The sequence below is a fragment of the Ambystoma mexicanum genome, chromosome 3p (assembly GCF_040938575.1).
Source record: "Ambystoma mexicanum isolate Mex_15411 chromosome 3p, UKY_AmexF1_1, whole genome shotgun sequence".
NCBI lineage: Eukaryota > Metazoa > Chordata > Amphibia > Caudata > Ambystomatidae > Ambystoma > Ambystoma mexicanum.
Window position 1 is genome coordinate 106,725,722 of NC_090925.1, and position 17,635 is coordinate 106,743,356.

Below are 17,635 nucleotides of genomic sequence, written 5' to 3' on the forward strand. Positions count from 1 at the left end.
GGGTGGATTTATCGGACCTACTGTTTGCCAACCATTGGTACCGCCCTGATGAGGTCCCACCACACGTCAAGCCGGAAAGAGAGGCAGCGGTTGGCTAAGAGATTAAAACACTGATACTTGTCAACATATACAGGGATAACTGTCCATATGACCCAGTGTTGGTTACACTGAGAGCTTGGAGATGAATTTTACTCTGAATGAATGATAAAGCCCCATTCTACCGTTGGTTACCATTATGGGACTTCCCTCATCTCTACCCCACACGGGATATTGAAATACAAAGACGGTGGGATGCACTGGATTACCGCATTATAGGAGATGTTCCCTCATGGGAAGTTTTTGACGCTTGAGGGTTGGAAGAGAAACCATAGGAACACAGGAGTGTAACTGCACCAGTTTTAACAGGTGGGAAAGCGACCCGGTGGAACCCGCAGAAAATAGGTTACTAGCTTACATCTCTAACTCTAGCAGGTGTCGACACATATTGGCTACCCTATATAGGGCAATACTAGCTTACACTCCAGGGGCAGGACCCCTCACATTGGAAATGGGCAGCTGAGCTAGGCCACGAGATAATGGATGGGCAATGGCTCTCCATGTGCAGATTCACCACTATCTATGAATATGCGGATGAAGCTAATCCAATACAAGATTCTACATATGCTACACTATATACCTCAAAAGCTCAAGAGAATATACCTGGACCATGCTGGCGTATGTCTGCGATGTGTAGCCGCCGAGGCCAGGTATGTCCATATGTTATGGAGTTGCCCAGATCTGTTACGATATTGGGAACAGGTATTCGTCAGTACGTCTGAGATTGTGGAGAGACATTTGCATAAGTCCCCAATGCCTGTATTGCTTAGGTTGTGGCAAGATATACCAGAAAGATGACTGAGAGCTTTTCTGAATATGGGATACATGGTGGCAAAAAGAAGTTTTCTGAAAAAATGGAAAGACCGCTGCCCGCCGACGGTAGATGAATGGCTCAAGGAGGCTGAACCTGGTGGGCGTGGCTTCAGAAGCTCAGCTATATAAGCTGCTCCATCCTTAAAGCCGGTGCTTTGTGTTACTGTGCACTCACTTACAACGTGACGCTCCCCGCCGCTTGGACCAGTTTACTTATCTTTGAAACCAGGCGTTCTCCTGCATACTCACCTCCAGGAAACCGGTGCTTCATCGCTTCATCTGCAGACTCATCTCCTGACATCCAATAATCTTGATCCCGACGCCGCAGCACCGCACTCCACATCCACAAACTCAGACCCTGTGAAGAAGAAGAAAGACAAGGTTAGAACATCCGTCCTAGGGCCGCGCTGCATTTGGACCCTGCGCACCCCTAGTTAACAACTTACCAGCTACTGTACCGCTGCAGCTTCGTTCCTCATTCCCTCCGGCTGTCGCCTCGAGCTCTGCAACTTCTGCCGGGCCGGCAACATCACCTGCAAGGGAAGAAAGCAAAAGAGCGAACATCAAAAGTGGAACGGACAGCAATACAAGACAAAGATCTTTACAATACAACAAAAACAGACGAGGAAAGACAAAGGCAAACAGGAACACTTAACAGAATTATAGTGGCTTAGTCGCAGCAGGATTGGACTACCATGTGCAGGGGACCAGTGAAGGAACTCGGTCCAGACCATACAAGCGCCCCTGCCAGAAGCAGCAGGACGCCAAAACTATTCAACAGCAGTCCCGAACAGCATCATCTATCCACCAGTCACCACATAAGCGCAGAGGGCGAAGTCGGACCCAAGCGACCTCAACCCCGGGAGGGCTGCAACCGTGCCCCAACGCCTCTGCAGAGACCAGGTGAGCGTAACAGAACGCGAAGCCTCTTCGAATCTCTGCCTGGGTGTTATGGAAACCTCTGAAACGGACCAGTTGTCCCGATTACTGGGAGAGTTGTGGGCTGAAATTCATGCCTCAAGACTAGAAACCAATGCCCTAAGGAGGGATCTAATTGTGAACCGGGAGCGGACAGATGACCTAGCAAGGCAAATGTTCCAGGCACAGGCAGGCCAGGTCCCACTGCCGGGGTATGCCCCTGCTGCCGTGCTTCCACAGCCCACACCTGTACAGGGGGTTCTTCCAGGGGAGGTTCCCCTGGACCCACCAAAATGCTTCACAGGCGATCCGAATAAGTACGCCATCTTTATGAATCAATGTCGCCTAGATTTCTTGTGCAGACCTGGGGCATTCTCCAACGATCAAGCGAGAGTGGCATTTGTACTCTCATATTTGGGAGGTAGTGCAGCGGACTGGTAATACCCTTGGTAAACGAGGATGATCCTTTGCTTCGAGAATTCAAAGGTTTCGAGCGTGAAATGGAGAAACTATTTGCACCGCATACTCAAGGGCAGGCTCTGGACAATGAACTGTTATCACTATGGCAGGGTAATCAAGACCTGCTAACATATATCACTTCCTTCAATTGTTTGATAGCAAAAACTAACTGGCCAGAGGAGAAAAGAACTACGCTCTTTTACCGAGGCTTGTGAGGGGAACTTAAGGACGTATTAGCCCAAGTAGTAAATCCCCCGGAAAGATGTGCTGAATACATCGACCTGGCAGTGCAGCTCGATTACAGATTGCAGGATCAGAAGATGGATCGGGCCAAGGCCGAGGGGCAGTCGGTCTATGTGCGACCCCGTGAGAATCAAACCAAATCACACGATCAGTCTGAGCCAATACAAATCAGAGGCTTGCAGAGCCCACTCACCAAAGGCAGAAAGGGAGAAAAGTAGACAGCAGCAGCTTTGTTTGTATTGTGGTAAGCAGGTCGCAATCTCTGAGAATGCCCGGTGAAACCACCCATTAAAGCAGTTGGAGCAACTGACAAGGGTGAAGAAGAACAGGACTCGGGAAACTCCAACGCCCGGCAAGCGTAGGCGGCCACTTGTCGAGCGCTAAAAAGGAACCTATACAGACCTCACATCTAGTCATCCCTGTGCTCCTGGTAAACCACAAGCAACCGTCGAAAATACATGCCTTGGAGGCATACATTGACAGTGGGGCTGTGGGAAATTACATGGACTGAGATCTGGCTACCCGGAAAGGCCTTCCTCTCTGACAGGAGCAGGTTTCGGAAAACATCACAGCAGTTGATGGATCTCAGCTATCATCCGGTCCAGTGATGCATTACACCTAGAAGTTCACGCTTCTGTGTCAAGACGGTCACCAAGAGGACATTACCTTCGATCTCATCGGCGTTCCTCAGTTCCAGATGATATTAGGAATGCCATGGCTGGAGACCCAAAATCCCAGGATTGACTGGTGTAAACGAGTTCTGACCTTTCTCCAAGACTGTGCCGACACCTGTTATAGCAAAGGATTCTCATTGAAAGGTCTTACCAACCCAGGTTCGTTGAAGAAAGAAACCACACTGGGCCTCACCAGTTCACTACCACCTGAATACCTGGATTACTAAGATGGCTTTCAAAAAGAGCAAGCGAACACCTTACCTCCGCGCAGACCGTATGACTGCCAAATTGATCTGGTACCTGGAACTCAAGTTCCCTGCAGCCAGATTTACACCCTAACAGGAAAACCAGCATCTAAAAACCTACCTCGATCAGTATCTGGCAAATGGCTTCATTCGTCCGTCCAAGTCCCCTGCATCCTCGCCCCTCTTTTTTGTGCCTAAAAAGGAGGGAGACCTGAGAACTTGCATTGACTACAGAGCACTTAACCAGATCATAGTAAAAAAACGGTACCCATTATCGCTTATCCCTGAGCTCTTGGATCCAGTCAAAAACGCTCAGATATATACAAAACTAGACTTACGAGGGGCCTACCATCTAGTAAGAGTAAAAAAAGGAGACGAGTGGAAGACGGCCTTTCGCATGAAATATGTCCTTTATGAATATCAGTTTATGTCCTTTGGACTATGTAATGCCCCGGCAGCATTACAATTTTTCATGAATGACGTGCTCCGCGAACTGTTGGAAGTCTGCGCTCATGTCTATATTGATGACATTCTTATCTATTCGACCACCAGGATCACGTCAACCATGTTCAGGCAGTTTTGTCACACCACGGGGCATACGCATGGACACACGCAAGGTAGACGCTATCCTTAACTGGCCCTCACCGACATCCATAAAGGGAGTATAGAGTTTACTCAGGTTTGCCAACTTTTATCGCCGGTTCATTCCCGGGTTCTCCAAGATTGTCCACCCAATCACCTCTTTACTATGGAAAAATAAACAATTTAATTGGTCCGCAGAGGCAGAGAAAGCCTAGCAGGAACTAAAACAAGCATTTACCACAGCACCAATTCTACGGCATCCTCAACCAGAACTACCATACGTGGTCGAAACTGATGCTTCCAACATAGCAATGGGAGCAGTCCTGTCACAATGAGACCCCGAAACAGGTCTGTTGCATCCCGTGGCATTCTGGTCTCGCAAGTTTTCAGCCCCTGAATTGAATTATGCAATCACTGATAAAGAACTGCTAGCAATTAAGGCAGCGATCAAAGCCTGGAGACATTGGGCCTCATTACGACCCTGCCGGTCCGGAAAGAACGGTGGTGGTAAAACCGCCACCACCATTCTTTCCGGACCGGCTGATTAAGACTCCTGCAGGTGGGAGGTGTCACTCCCGCCAGGTCTGACCTGGTGAGTTTAACACCACCCACTTCAGGCGGACATGGAAAGAAACACTGGCTCTGTCATAGACGGAACCAGTGTTTCCATTGTCCCCATCCCCATGGAGTCCTATGGGGCTCCATGGGAATGGGGACTTACACAATTCTGCCCCCGGAATTCCCGGGTCACTGGGGTCGTAATGCCCCGGTGATTCTGGGAATCACGGAGGCGGAATGGTAATACGGGTCCGGCGGTAACCTGCCGTTTTTTCCGGCTTGGTTACCGCCAGACTCGTAATGAGGCCCACCATCGTCTTGAAGCTAGCCATACAGTCACCGTCGTCACGGATTATCGCAATCTACAATATCTGAAGACCGCTAAAGTGCAATCATCACGCCAACTCTGCTGGGCTCTCTTCTTTGCAGAATACGACTTCGTCATCACCTATAGACCCGGAGTACACAATGGAAAAGCGGACACCCTGTCTCGCATGAGTGAGGGAGAAGAGGCATTCACTACACCAGACCCCGTCATCATCCCAGAAGGACGAATCCAAGGCATGATTGCCGCAACCACCACTCTAGACAACTTAAAATCTGACCTGCAACTGTTGATGAGTCCACCAGTGCAACAGGAATGGCTAGGGAAGGGAGACAGGTATACGATCGTGGACAACCTACCATACTACCGAGGACGATTGTACATCCCGGATAAGAAATTACAGAATCAAATCATCGCAAACGATCATGATTCATTAGTAGAAGGGCATCTGGGAATAGCCAAAACCCAAGCTAAAAAAAAAAAAAATTTCTGGTGGCCAACTTGGCGAAAGGACATTGTCCAGTTCATCGCAACCTGTGGCACTTGTGCACAACACAAGTCCTAAAAACAAAGTCCTGCAGGTCTGATACGTCCTTTAGAAGTACTCCCAGCACCCTGGCATACGCTATCAATGGATTTTATTACAGACCTTCCCTCCTGTAACGGATACAATACCATCTTAGTCGTCGTAGATCTGTTTTCCAAAATGGCCCACTTTATTCCGTTGAAAGGTCTCCCAACTGCTTCTACTCCGGGTACCGTGTTCTTTTAACAGATTGTCCGGCTACACGGGTTCCCATCAATATTGATATCAGACCGAGGAACTCAGTATGTCTCTGCATTCTGGAAAAGGTGTTGTAAAATTGCCAAAATTGTCCTCTGGTTATCTACAAGCCATCACCCCCAAACCGACGGCCAGACCGAACGGACTAACCAGACCCTCGAGCAATACATAAGGTGTATGCTGCAACAAACCGAGGATACCTGGAAGGACATAATTTGGTTAGCAGAATACTGTTACGCTCACCTGGTTCCACGAGGGCGCCACCCAGCAGTTGGGGTTCAGATGTCCCTCCTTGTGATGCCCAGATGCGACCAGCGGAAGAGTTTTGCCTGGAATACAGGTAAGCTATGTTCAGGACTGGGCAAACGGGGTAAACAGCCTCCCACCTCGCTGTAGGTCTGCGACCCTTCTGGACTTCTCCTCACCTTGTTTTAGATTTTGGCAGGTTCTCCGTCCTGCTGTCTTGGCAGGGGCGCGTTGAGCTTGGTGGGCAATAGCGATCGAGTTGCTTCACTGATGCCAGCCCGTCTTGAGTCTTTCAGGTAGGTCTTATTGCTGTGAATATTGCTGTTCTTGCATGCCTTTTAAACAATGTTTTTTTCTTCCTAGGCACGCGGAAGTCCAATATGTGGCAAGGCGGAATCTGTGTTTTGCTGGTAAGTATGGGTGTTTTTGGAGCGCTGTGATGCGGTGAGTAGGCGCTATGCGCTGCGCTTAAGATGCCTTGCCTTTGCTAACCTGTTATCTTTTCCTCTCCACAGGTCGCGGTACTCGGCCGGAGTATAGAATTTCCGTCATGATGCTGATTGAGGAGCAGCCGGTGAGGTAATCCTTTCGGCACAGTTCGTTAATTGTACAATGTCTAATGCCTTGTTTCTTCTCTTTTACAGGTCCGTCGATCCGGGGGAGCGCTGGTTCCAGGATGATGGCCGGAAGAGCTGCAGACCGCTGGCGATGAAGTTCAGGTAAGCTGCTGCCTTTTTCTCACGATGTCTTCTCCTTTCCTTTGCAGGTGTTGTCCTTACGAGGTTCGTGGCTGAAGCTGAACACGGTGAGCGTTACGTTGCAGTAATGCAAACTAACGCGAAGCGTGTCAGTCTACTCGGATGTGGTTTAAATAGCTTCAAGAAAGAAGTCCAGGTAAAATAGTCCCCATGGTACCAGACCCAAAAACACTACACTGCAAGCCTGGTTTCAAGGAGCCAGGTTATGATGATGCCTCCACATGACTGGCATTAATGAAAAGTAGTTCCCAAGCACAAGTCCATATTCAAACATGAGCCTGGCGCCAAAGGCGCAAGGACTGGCCCCAAGAAGGCCTATGCTGCAATTTCTTGGGTTTAGTGGGGGCAGGAATCAAGACTCTCCCTGGCCCATAGGTTGGCCAGGGGGTCTTCAGAGTGTGGGTCGTGACAGCACTCCCCCCAAGGCCCTTCTCAAGGTGTTCCTTCTGTCCGGCCCAGGCTTAGTTGGGAAGTTTCGATGGTAGCTTTTGATCAGACGCGGTTTCGAAGGTAGCTTTTGATCAGACGCGGTGCGTGAACATTTTCACAGGGTTCCCAGGATCGGTCTTGGGGTCAAAAACCTTTCCAATCTATTAGATAGTATAGTCTCCCTCTTGAGAACTTAGAATCCAGTATACCTTTAACTTCAAATTCAAGTTCTCCATCGACAAGAATGGGTTTCGGAGTTGCTTCAATCCGTGTACCAGGTTGCATTGGTTTTAAAAGGGACGCATGAAATACCGGATGGATGCGTAAATTGGATGGTAAACCTAACTTGACGGCCGCTGGACTGATAATCGTCTTGATGGTGTAGGGTCCCAAATACCTGGGTTGAAAGGTCCGGGTTCCTTTGATGGGTATAAACTTGGTGGCTAGCCAAACCTTGTCTCCTACTTGATAATCGGGGGCCTTCGTCCCTTGTTGGTCGGCGAATTGTTTTTGCTTGGCTTTGGCGTGAATCAGATGTTCTCTGGCCTTTTTGAAAGCCTGAGTGATGCTGGTGTGAAGGGTTTTAACACACATTGGGGAGTCCCCCAGATGAACCATTCAAGAACAAATTTGATGGCCCAGTCTTAACTCTTACTGGGTCCCACTCCGTAGGTTAGTTGCATCGCCTCACAGAATGTAATACACAGTGCACCATATTTTTCATTTAGTATAAAAAGGTTATAATTTTATTTCATAGGCCATTGGTCCTACGTTTGACAACATAAAACAAACCACATACAGACATATATCAATGTGGAAGATGTATATATGCATCTACTAGCATTTTCATGGTTTATTCATAAAAGCTAGAGGTGACACAGCAAAAATTCTCTGATACGGAGGAGAACGGGCACACATACTGTCTTCCTGGCCCTATCTGGCTAACTAGTCACAGATATACTCCATAGAGCAGTGTCACCTAATTCCAGTTCTAAAATTAATTAAACATGGCGAAGTGAATTACGCCTGACCGAAAAAACACACATCCCAGGTGAAGGGTTTTAACCGCAGGCATTTCCGATTTGGTTGGGAGATCCAATTCTGAGGTACGCGGGTGTCTACCATATAAGGTATAAAAAGGTGTTTGCCCAGTACTGGAATGTAAGGAGTTGTTATATGCGTACTCAGCTATCCATAGTAAGTCCTTCCAGTCTCTCAGCTCGTGATGCAACATACACCGTAAGTATTGCTCACGGGTCTGGTTGGTCCTTTCGGTCTGACCGTCAGTTTGGGGGTGGTGGCTAGTGGATAACCGGACGTCACTTTGCGCCATTGCACAACACTTTCTCCAAACGTTGGAAATGAACTGACTACCTCGATCAGAAATCAGGACTGATGGGAATCCATGTAATTTAACAATATTGTCCAGAAATACCTTGGCTAGAGTGGATGCATCTGGAAGGCCTTTGAGTGGAATAAAGTGGGCCATCTTCGAGAATAGGTCTACGACTACAAGAATGGTGTTAAACCCTTGACTGGTAGGCAGATCCGTGATGAAGTCGAGGGAAAGGGTGTGCCATGGCGCTGGAGGAATGTCCAAAGGTCTCAAAAGACCAGATGGTTTATGTTTTTGCAATTTGTTTTGTGCGCAGACTCCACAAGATTGAATGTATTGGATTATATCTCTCCGCCAGGTAGGCCACCAAAAGTTCTGTTTAACCTTGGATAAGGTCTTGGTGATTCCAGGGTGCCCTTCGATTAGGGAATCGTGGTAACCTGAAATGACTTGCGGTCCTTGGTGGGTATGCATAGGCGGCCCTCAAAAAGGGGTAAGCGGTCTTGGATGGAATATTGTTCTCCTTGCGCTTGCCATGCAAGGAGGGCATCCGGATTAATGATTTGTTGAATTTCCTTTTTCAGCTCCATGTGTGTTAAGGCTGTGGTCAGGCCTAAAAGTTTGTCTTCAGGTATGATGGGGACTGGATCTGGGACTGTAAAAACCAAGTCATCAGTTCCAGTACGAGAAAGTGCGTCAGCCTTTCCATTCTTGACGCCTGGTCGAAAAGTTATGACAAAATCGTATTCAGCGAAGAAGAGAGCCCATCGCAGCTGGCGTGAAGATTGGGCCTTTGCTGTTTTAAGATACTGCAGGTTTCGGTGGTCAGTAATAACTGTGATGGTGTGTCTGGCTCCCAGAAGGTAGTTGTTACGCTCACCTGGCTCCCACAGGGGCGGCGATCTGAACTGGACAGCTGCGGTCTCCACCAATGTGATGCGTAGTGCCGAGATGACAGACTGGACTGGCCCACCTAGCTTCGTTTGCTTGGCCAGTAGGAGTAGTCTTCTGCAAATGGAGAAAGGGAATTAACCACCCGTGGAGTTGAGAGTTAACCCCCACCCCCGCTGTTCTCCCCACTGATCACCTTTAATGTCCTCTCTTATAGTCTCACCTGATGGTTTGGAAAGATGAGCTCTCCATCCTGCATTGAGCGCAGGGGCGTGTAGATAACCAGTTGCTTCACTGGTTCGAAGGAATAGGTGAGTTCCAGAACAATATTGACTCTGAGATTTCCGGCAACACGCCGTAGGTATATAGTTTGTAAGAGTTCAAATGTCTGACTTTCACTCTTGTCCGATTCCTTGCAGGTTGCAGCTTGACCCTAGCAAAGAGTTCCACGTGGCAACCGGTAACATTCAGGTAAGGATTTGTATTATCCAACACAGTGCAATAAAATAATGTCAGTATGTAACCTGTTGCTTTCTCCCTTATTCAGGTGCTGAGAGAAATTATGAAGTCTCGGGGAATAATGCCTCCGGCGGTAAAATTAGGTAAGTCTATTGTGGTGAGGAGGATTCCCCTTGTTTGTCCCTTTGTTCCTCCTTGCTGTCGTTTTGTTTCCCCTTAGGGGCCGGGGTACGGCGAAGATGCGGTGGAGGCTGCGCCGACCCGTGAAGAGGAATAGTACCCCCAGCGGTAAAATCAGGTAAGTCTATGGGGGGTAACTAATATTGCCTCTGTTTATTCCCTTGGCTCACCTTGCTGTTCTTGTGTTCTCCTTAGGTGCCGGAGTGCGGCAGGAACATGCAGAAGGATGCGCTGAATAGTGAAGATGCTGCGAAGGCCGGTGAGTTCAGCGCAGCGCTGCAGCAGGCGAGGCAACGCGCATAAAATAACTTCTTTCTTCCAGCTCGAAGGCGCGGTGGATCGGGAATTCAGGTAAGGATCAAAGTATTGCTCTTGTTCTAACCTTTTCTCCTTCTTTCTCCCTTTTTGTAGGAGCTCCAGACTCGAGGCGGGCGTGGCAAAAGACTGGATGCAGACTTGCAGGCATGGTGAGCGTTACGCTGCTGGATGCAGAATAACGCGAAGCGTGCGCTGCTCTTCGGGCGTGGTTTAAATAGCCTCCAAAGTAGTTCCAGGTAAGTATTCCTCCCCGACCCCACCCGAGTAAAAAAATAGTCCCTAGGTAAAGTAGTCCCTTCCAAGCCTCTTTTGGCTTGGAGCTCTGCAGCATGGTCTGCATCAGGTAAGTTTGCAGCATGGTCTGCATCAGGTAAGTTTTCATCTATGAGCCTGGCGCCTATAGCGCCAGGACTGACTCTCCATATGAGACTGGCGCCATAGACGCCAGGACTGCATCCAAATGGCCTCTAGCAGGAGTTTTTGGGCTTGCTTGGAATAACATGATACCTGCTTCCGGGGCTGCTGGACTTGATCTGGATCACCGGGGGTAGGCATCATGACAACACTCCCCCCCAAGGCCCCTCCTAAAGTCGTTCCTCCCCATGGTTTTGGTTTGTCTGGGAAATCTCAGTGGAATTTTTTCACCAATCTGGGTGCATGAATGTGGTCACTAGGTTCCCATGACCTTTCCTGTGGTCCGTAACCTTTCCAGTCGATTAAATAAAAAAGCTTTGACTTCACCAGCTTGGAGTCCAGGATGTTCTTAACCTCAAATTCGGGTTCCCCGTCTATAAGGATGGGGTCTGGTGGCTTGGTTAGTCTTGTCCCTGGGTGCACTGGTTTCAAAAGTGACACATGAAAGACAGGGTGAATTTGCATATTAGCAGGTAAGTCCAACTTGACGGCCACTGTGTTGATAATGGCCTTAATAGAGTAAGGTCCCAAATATCTGGGGTTAAAGGTCCGTGTTCCCTTTAGAGGTATGTGTTTTGTGGCCAACCATACTTGGTCCCCTATCCGCTATTGTGGAGTATCACTTCTATGCTGATCAGCATTTTTCTTATATTTTTCTTTCGCTTGTTTTAAATGTGCAGTTGCTTCCTTAAAGGCTTGTGTAATCGTAGCGTGCAGATGGTCCACTGCGGGCATTTCCACGTGTTGGGGTGAGTCAAGGTCTGAGGTTCGAGGATGGTGCCCATATAAGGTATAAAAGGGGCTTTGTCCAGTTCCAGAATGTACTGAATTATTGTATGCATATTCGGCGATCCAAAGAATGTCTTTCCAATTACTCTCAGTCTCATGTAACATACAACGCAGGTATTGTTCAAGAGTCTGGTTGGTCCTCTCCGTTTGACCATCGGTTTGTGGGTGGTGACTGGTCGATAACCTCACATCGATTTGCGCCAATTGACAACATTTCCTCCAAAAATGTGAAATGAATTGACTGTCCCGGTCAGAGACCAATACGGACGGAAATTCATGTATACGAACAATGTTTTCGAGGAACTCCTTGGTTAGGATTGAAGCTGAAGGTAACCCCTTTAAAGGAATAAAGTGGGCCATCTTGGAAAAAAGATCCACAATAACTAGAATGGTGTTAAAACCATTGCATGGAGGTAGATCAGTAATAAAGTCTAACGATAAGGTGTGCCATGGTGTAGGCGAAATGTCCAAAGGTTGTAAGAGTCCAGCTGGTTTTCTCTTCTGACTTTTGTTTTGGGCGCAAATGCCACAAGACATTACAAATGATTTAATATCCTTTCGCCAGGTGGGCCACCAGAATTGTTTCTTAATTTTAGCTTCAGTTTTTGCGATACCTGGGTGCCCCTCCATTAGGGTGTCATGATGATGGGAAATGACTAGCTCTTGTAGTTCCTTGTGTGGCAGAAATAGCCGTCCTCAGTAATAAGGCAGGTCATTGGTGACAGAGTAGTCTGGGTCTTTCTTTACCCAGTCCTGCAGGGCTGTGGAATCAAAGAGTTGCTGGATCTTTACCTGAATGTCCTCTAGTGTATGTAGAGTAGTCATGCCAAGAATCCTTTGTTCGGAAATTATAGGTACTGGTTCTGGGTTCACTTCTGCCTCTCCCATCCCTATTCGGGATAAGGCGTCTGCTTTACCGTTCTTGCAACCTGGTCGATAGGTTATTACGAAATCGAACTCGGCAAAGAATAATGCCCATCGGAGTTGGCGTGACGATTGGGCCTTGGCTGTCTTTAAATACTGCAAGTTCCAGTGATCGGTGATCACAGTAATGGTATGCCTGGCACCGAGAAGATAGTGCTGCCAAGCCTTGAAGGCAGATTTAATGGCTAATAACTCCTTGTCGGTAACAGCATAGTTTAACTCGGGTGCCAAGAACTTTCTGGACCAAAATGCTACTGGGTGAAGCTGGCCAGTTTCAGGGTCCTTTTGGGACAGGATAGCTCCCATGGCTAAACTGGATGCATCTGTTTCCACTATGTATGGAAGTTCAGGGCGTAGGTGCTTTAGTACAGGTGCAGACATGAATTTCACTTTCAGCTCTTGGAAGGCATTTTCAGCTTCTTCAGTCCACATAAAGCGTTTGTTTTTTCGCAAGAGTGCTGTGATGCGATGTACAACATGTGAGAAATCCGGGATGAATCTGCGGTAGAAATTGGCAAAGCCGGGCATGCTTTGTACTCCTTTAACTGAACTCGGTGTTGGCCACTTAACAATTGCGTCTACCTTTCGTGAGTCCATTCGGACTCCTTTTGGACTCAGGATAAACCCAAGGAATTCAACTTCCATGGCATGAAAAACGCATTTTTCCAGTTTTGCATATAGTTTGTGCTGGCGCAATTTCTCAAGGACTGCTCGGACGTGCTTCACATGGTCAGATTCTGAAGAGGAGTACACTAGAATATCATTGATATGTACGACAACACAAACGTCAATGAGTTCACGAAGGACATCGTTCATGAAGTATTGGAAGGCTGCTGGTGCATTGCACAACCCGAAGGGCATCACCTGGTATTCGAATAACCCGTACTTAGTGCGAAAAGCAGTCTTCCATTTGTCGCCCTCTTTCACACGTACCAGATGGTATGCCCCCCGGAGATCCAACTTAGTGTATATGCAGGCGTCCTTTACTTGGTCTAGTAGTTCGGGGATCAGAGGCAATGGGTATCGGTTCTTAATAGTTATCTGGTTCAATGCGCGGTAGTCTATGCACGTTCTGAGGTCACCTTCCTTTTTGGGCACGAAGAACAAAGCTGAAGATGCAGGGGACTTGGATGGGCAAATGAAGCCATTAGCAAGGTACTGGTCTAGGTATTGCCGTAGGTGAAGGTTCTCAGGTTCCGTAAGGGCGTAGATCCTGCTACAAGGGGGTTGTGCACCGGGTATGAGATCGATTTGACAATCGTACGATCTGTGAGGTGGTAAGGTGTTTGCCTGTTCTTTTTGGAAGACATCCTGGAATTCTTAATATTCTGGAGGTAATTGAACGACTGATGTGGTGACTGTGGCCAGACCTGCGTTCAAGTTTTTCTATGGGTAACAGGTTTGTGCACAATCCGGGAAGGTTATTCTCTTCTCTCGCCAATCAATACAAGGATTATGTGTTTCCAAACAAGGTATCCCCAGTATTATTTGGAACCGTGGGGCTTTGATTAGATCAAACACAATAGTCTCTCGATGCCCATCCTGACCCAATAGTGTCATCTCTGCGGTGGAATGAGTTACAGGCCCAGAGGCAATTTCAGTTCCATCGACTGTGGTGATGACATCTGAGGTGGTCTTCGGCAGAAAGATAGATTCATCCTGGAGGCCAATTCATAGTCCACATAGTTTCCTATGGCCCCGCTATCAATGTATGCCCTTACTGCGTGCATACGTGATGGCTGCCTTGGATCTACGAGGACCATTGGTATGATGAAATGCGAGGTCTGAGTATCCTTCTTCAAGCTCGGCAAGCGGACCTCTACGCTTGTCGGGCGTGGTCGTTTCCCGAGTCGGACTCCATATGACTTTTATCAGCAGCTCCTACCACCTTCTTGGGTGGTTTTACAGGGCAATCCCGTAGAAAATGCCCAGAAGTTCTGCAATATAGACACAATTGCATTTGCCGTCTACTTTCTCTTTCCTTCTGGGTTAAGGGTCCTTTAACCCCTCCGATTTGCATGGGTTCTGAAGCATCTGCTCCTTTGGGGTTAGCGTGGGTTTTGACCAACACCCGATTCTCAAACTTGGCTCGATCAGCCTTTCTGTTCTGAAGTCTGTGATCTAACTGGACCACTAAGTCTATATATTCAGCGCAGTCTTGCGGTGGGTTCACAACTTGAGCCAAGACATCCCTGATTTCTCCGCGAAGCACTCAATGAAATAACGTGATTCATTTTACCTCGGGCCATCCAGTTTCCACCATCAACCTATTAAAGGTTGCGATGTAGGATAGGAGGTCCTGGTTACCCTGTCGTAGGGACAAAAGTTTGTTATCCAAGGCCTGTGCTTGGGAGTGCCGGGAAAATAGTCTTTCCATGCTCATTTGAAAGCCCTGAAAATCCCGAAGAATTGGGTCATCCTGAGTAACTAGTGGAGTAACTAGTGGAATTGACCGCACTGCACTGCCGCTGAGATATGACTATACAAAGGCTACCTTGGCTTGACCCCGCTGTTCTCCCCACTGATCACCTTTAATGTCCTCTCTTATAGTCTCACCTGATGGTTTGGAAAGATGAGCTCTCCATCCTGCATTGAGCGCAGGGGCGTGTAGATAACCAGTTCCTTCACTGGTTCGAAGGAATAGGTGAGTTCCAGAACAATATTGACTCTGAGATTTCCGGCAACACGCCGTAGGTATATAGTTTGTAAGAGTTCACATGTCTGACTTTCACTCTTGTCCGATTCCTTGCAGGTTGCAGCTTGACCCTAGCAAAGAGTTCCTCGTGGCAACCGGTAACATTCAGGTAAGGATTTGTATTATCCAACACAGTTCAATAAAATAATGTCAGTATGTAACCTGTTGCTTTCTCCCTTATTCAGGTGCTGAGACAAATTATGAAGTCTCGGGGAATAATGCCTCCGTCGGTAAAATTAGGTAAGTCTATTGTGGTGAGGAGGATTCCCCTTGTTTGTCCCTTTGTTTCTCCTTGCTGTCCTTTTGTTTCCCCTTAGGGGCCGCGGTACGGCGAAGATGCGGTGGAGGCTGCGCCGACCCGTGAAGAGGAATAGTACCCCCGGCGGTAAAATCAGGTAAGTCTATGAAGGGTAAATAATATTGCCTCTGTTTATTCCCTGGCTCACCTTGCTGTTCTTGTGTTCCCCTTAGGTGCCGGGGTGCGGCAGGAACATGCAGAAGGATGCGGTGAATAGTGAAGATGCTGCAAAGGCCGGTGAGTTCAGCGCAGCGCTGCAGCAGGCGAGGCAACGCGCATAAAATAACTTCTTTCTTCCAGCTCGAAGGCGCGGTGGATCGGGAATTCAGGTAAGGATCAAAGTATTGCTCTTGTTCTAACCTTTTCTCCTTCTTTCTCCCTTTTTGTAGGAACTCCAGACTCGAGGCGGGCGTGGCAGAAGACTGGATGCAGACTTGCAGGCACAGTGAGCGTTACGCTGCTGGATGCAGAATAACGCGAAGCGTGCGCTGCTCTTCGGGCGTGGTTTAAATAGCCTCCAAAGTAGTTTCAGGTAAGTATTCCTCCCCGACCCCACCCGATTAAAAAAAATAGTCCCTAGGTAAAGTAGTCCCTTCCAAGCCTCTTTTGGCCTGGAGCTCTGCAGCATGGTCTGCATCAGGTAAGTTTGCAGCATGGTCTGCATCAGGTAAATTTTAATCTATTAGCCTGGCGCCTATAGCGCCAGGACTGACTCTCCATATGAGACTGGCGCCATAGACGCCAGGACTGCATCCAAATGGCCTCTAGCAGGGGTTGTTGGGCTTGCTTGGAATAACTTGATACCTGCTTCCGGGGCTGGCTGCTGGACTTGATCTGGATCACCGGGGGTAGGCATCATGACAGCACTCCCCCCCAAGGCCCCTCCTAAAGTCGTTCCTCCCCATGGTTTTGGTTTGTCTGGGAAATCTCGGTGGAATTTTTTCACCAATCGGGGTGCATGAACGTGGTCAATAGGTTCCCATGACCTTTCCTGTGGTCCGTAACCTTTCCAGTCGATTAAATAAAAAAGCTTTGACTTCACCAGCTTGGAGTCCAGGATGTTCTTAACCTCAAATTCGGGTTCCCCGTCTATAAGGATGGGGTCTGGTGGCTTGGTTAGTCTTGTCCCTGGGTGCACTGGTTTCAAAAGTGACACATGAAAGACAGGGTGAATTCGCATATTAGCAGGTCAGTCCAACTTGACGGCCACTGTGTTGATAATGGCCTTAATAGAGTAAGGTCCCAAATATCTGGGGTTAAAGGTCCGTGTTCCCTTTAGAGGTATGTGTTTTGTGGCCAACCATACTTGGTCCCCTATCCGCTACTGTGGAGTATCACTTCTATGCTGATCAGCATTTTTCTTGTATTTTTCTTTCGCTTGTTTTAAATGTGCAGTTGCTTCCTTAAAGGCTTGTGTAATCGTAGCGTGCAGATGGCCCACTGCGGGCATTTCCACGTGTTGGGGTGAGTCAAGGTCTGAGGTTCGAGGATGGTGCCCATATAAGGTATAAAAGGGGCTTTGTCCAGTTCCAGATTGTACTGAATTATTGTATGCATATTCGGCGATCCAAAGAATGTCTTTCCAATTACTCTGTCTCATGTAACATACAACGCAGGTATTGTTCAAGAGTCTGGTTGGTCCTCTCCGTTTGACCATCGGTTTGTGGGTGGTGACTGGTCGATAACCTCACATCGATTTGCGCCAATTGACAACATTTCCTCCAAAAATGTGAAATGAATTGACTGTCCCGGTCAGAGACCAATACGGACGGAAATTCATGTATACGAACAATGTTTTCGAGGAACTCCTTGGCCAGGATTGAAGCTGAAGGTAACCCCTTTAAAGGAATAAAGTGGGCCATCTTGGAAAAAAGATCCACAATAACTAGAATGGTGTTAAAACCATTGCATGGAGGTAGATCAGTAATAAAGTCTAACGATAAGGTGTGCCATGGTGTAGGCGAAATGTCCAAAGGTTGCAAGAGTCCAGCTGGTTTTCTCTTCTGACTTTTGTTTTGGGCGCAAATGCCACAAGACATTGTTTCTTAATTTTAGCTTCAGTTTTTGCGATACCTGGGTGCCCCTCCATTAGGGTGTCATGATGATGGGAAATGACTAGCTCTTATAGTTCCTTGTGTGGCAGAAATAGCCGTCCTCGGTAATAAGGCAGGTCATTGGTGACAGAGTAGTCTGGGCCTTTC